The sequence below is a fragment of the Gopherus flavomarginatus genome, chromosome 6 (assembly GCF_025201925.1).
Source record: "Gopherus flavomarginatus isolate rGopFla2 chromosome 6, rGopFla2.mat.asm, whole genome shotgun sequence".
Taxonomy (NCBI): domain Eukaryota; kingdom Metazoa; phylum Chordata; order Testudines; family Testudinidae; genus Gopherus; species Gopherus flavomarginatus.
Window position 1 is genome coordinate 51,455,071 of NC_066622.1, and position 3,685 is coordinate 51,458,755.

A 3,685-nucleotide genomic window follows, 5' to 3' on the forward strand; every position below is an offset into this window, starting at 1 on the left:
TTTATTAATCGTATAATGTGTTACATCATGATAGACTATCAGCATTATTTCTCTTTATACCTCTCAGTGTATCGTTTATCGTTCCATCAGCATTTCTCTCTTTCTCTCTTTGATAAGTTGGACAACTTCTATTACTGAAAAACACTTCCTTTCGAGACAGTACACTGTGAAATTGCTGTGCTTGTAAGTTACCACATGGCTCTTTCTAAGCAAGTGTATTTCAGTTTTAAGGTAAATCATTACCCAGAAAAAAAAATAAAAAAAATAAATAAAAGAAACCTATACAGCAAGCTTAGCAAAGATCACCCTGACTGCAACATGGGCTTTGGTAAGAGCTGTCCTTCAACCCCACTCAGGGATTATCCTATGGATTCATGTTCTTCACATCGTCACCTCAGAACAAGAACAAAGCCTGACTCTGTCAGCGACTCATTTATCGAGTTTGTCTCTTTGAAGAAACCATGCATATGTAAATAACAAGACAATCTCCACCCAAAGTGGAGCTTCAAAAGAAGGGTTTCCAGGTGAGTCATTTACACTTAGTTGACTCTAGACCAAATGGCACTTCAGGCGAGAAGTATCTTAATGGTCCTCCCTCCATTTCCTAAATGTTTGAATATCTTGTTTTTTCTTGCATTTGTATTACATTTCATGACTTTGGTGCACGATTTGCGTGCATGATTTATCCCTGTCATAGAAGAAGATAAATTTGCACACTAGGATTTGTAAAACTATATTTTGTCGCAAACAACAAAACAATACCCTGAGTGCTGAACACCCACCCCCCAAGCCCTGGGTCATGTGCTCCTAAATCTGGGCATGCATTTGCATTCCCTCCCCCACTCTTCATTCGTATTGTCCCCAATAGTCCTTTGAAGTGCCTAATAGCTCCCAAAGATTTCATTATTCATGACTTCCTCTTAAAGAATCTCCATGCAGTCCTACAACAGTACATAAACATTTGTATTTCAATACAACAAAGTCCAAAGAAATTAGGCTTAATTCAGTAAGGTTTCTTCCAGGATATTGTCATTTCTGTCACAATGACAATCTTGCAATATAGCGTCTGAATTGCACTTACTCAGTTCAAATCTTCTAGCCTTACTCCCATCTATATGTGGTTGGGTCTTCAGGTTCTTCCTATTCATTCTAGTCTGTCTTGTATATATTTCCTCTGAAACCCAGAAGCTAACTAAATCCTTCACTATGACATCCATCCATCCATCTAATTTTGGGTCTTCCAACATTTATCTTACTCTGCACTTCTAAATTTAACTCCCTCTTTCCTATATGTTCTCTTGATTTTCTTTTTGCATAGCCAAACCATCTAAAGCTCGATTCCTTCAGCATTTTTTCCTTCATAATTGGTACCTCCTTCACAGTTCCCCTACTTAGTTTTTTTCTGAACTTGGGCCATCTTTGTAACTCCAACCACCCATTTAATATTTTCATTTCCACTGTATTCAAGATTTCCTCCTGTTTCTTCCTCAGTGCCCAGAATTCAGAGCCCTGCAAAAAGGCAGCTCTACTTACCATCCAGTGCATAGGATGAACATATGAATAATCATAATTCAGTTAAGTGTGACTATTGACCACTACCATTATTCATAATCTGTCTGCAGGATTGGGATCATACACAATCCTGATTGAGCTTAATCCCTCAGGAAGCCTAAAAGAGGAAGTCCTGTTAGCCTCCATTTATATTAGGCTGTAAGGCTACAACCATTTAGTATAAACACTCAAGTGCATGCAATATCATGTCTATAGGAAAGAAGAGATGCACATAAACATTATAGATGAATGAAAAAGCCCATTCAGCCAAGTTATACTTTCTTTCTTTCCATAGGATTCACATAAGGTGAGGGTGTCTGTTTGGGGAACCACTGTTGGAGGATGTTCTATGGATAAATAAGACACTGTGGGACTCCTTGCACAAGAAGACATAGAGACTAGAAGTATAGGAAGAATCAGTAAGAGATTGCAGAAGAATACTGCTCCCACCGAAATGTTTGTACATATTTCTACATGACTAACCTCCTTTTTCAGACTTTCAATCTTCATTTTTGTAAAGTCTCCTGTTTGGAATAAAGCTCTCAGTGGTGCAGTGAGTCTATGCCTGGTCATTTCTTTCTCAGTGTTGTCTTTTCTCTCCTTCCAGTGTTGGATCATTTTCTGTGCTCCAGACTCTCGCTTCTGGTTTTGTCAAAAAACAACAGCAGATCACCTCTTGGTTTATAAGACAAATCCTTTTCACTCTGTTGTCATAAATTATCTCGATTATAGGGTTTAACATGGGAGTCAAGATGCTGTACTGGATGGAGAACATTTCATTCAGAACCACAGAGGAGACTGAGCTGGGTTTTGTGTATTGGAAAAAAGCTGTCAAGTACAGCAACCCAACCACAATAAGGTGGGAGCTGCAGGTGGAGAAGGCTTTACTCCTGCCTTCTGCAGAGCGTATTCTCAGGGTGGAGGAGATGATATGAATGTAGGAGATCAGGGTGAAGGGAAAGGAGCTTGATCCAAGTATGACAACAGAAGTAAAAAGTATCACTTGATTGGTGAGGGTCTCAGTGCAGGACACAGCTGAAATGGTTGATTTGATTGGGCTCACAGAAATGCAGCTTGAGGGCAAAAACCTTATTAAGCAGGGCATCTATGAAGCCTGTCGCCCATGCACCACTCACCAGCTGAAAACAGATTTCTTTGCTCATTGTATCCATGTAACGTAATGGGTCACAGATGGCAGGGTAATGGTCATAAGCCATTGCTGAGAATATAAACTTCTGTAACAGCTGGCACGAAAATGAAGAACATCTGTGTAATGCAGCTATTGACAGAAATGGTTTTGTGCTCTGCTAAGAAATGCACCAACATCTTAGGGACAATGGCTGAGGAACAGCAGATATCAGCAAAGGATAAATGAGAAAAGAAGAAGTACATTGGGGTGTGAAGGTGAAGATTAGCCCTTACCACCAGCATGATCACCATATTTGCCAAAAGCATGATTATGTAGACAAATAAAAACACCAGGAAGAGGAAAATCTGCATCTGTGGGTCACTGGAAAGTCCCAGTATAATAAATTCAGTCACTTCAGTTAGATTTCCCATGGAGCCTTCTCAGGAAAACAGATTTGTCAGACTGGAAAAAATAAAATTAACAAACAAGTAAATTGAAATGGCCTGTGGAGATCATCTGATCAGTAGGATGAATGTAAAGAGGTCTACTACACCCTACAAAATGTGTGTTTAAAATAGACAAAAATGGGCTAGATGCAGAAAAGGACTATGGTGCCAAACTACCACTTTAGTTCCCTAAATCCCAGGATCAGGCCCCACTGTTATTCACAGAAACTCCACTCAATTCCATAACTTTTGTACAAAAACGACAGCATATAGTACCTGTAGTATCTTATTGGACTCATCCCCATTAAAATCTCTAGAATTCCAGAAGAAGAGGAAGAAATCTGTAAGGTCTAGAAATTCTGGTTTTCTACCAAACAGTGTATGTAGCCTGTCAACCCAAACCAGGGCATTCATAATAATTATCAATTATCTCTAAAGTGGGCCTCAGAAGACCATATCTGGATGACAGCCTCCTCCCTAGCAGAGTGTTTTGTGTGGAGGTGGGCAACTTCATGAATCGTGCAACTGTCCAAACAACCTAACAGACATTGAGCAACAG

At 39.6% G+C, this 3,685-nt stretch overlaps 1 pseudogene; it reads right to left on the reverse strand.

The window, feature by feature from the left end:
* Positions 1-2,131: 2,131 nt before the first annotated feature.
* LOC127053865 (olfactory receptor 1009-like) lies at positions 2,132-3,111 on the reverse strand (annotated as a pseudogene).
* Between the last annotated feature and the right edge of the window lie 574 nt (positions 3,112-3,685).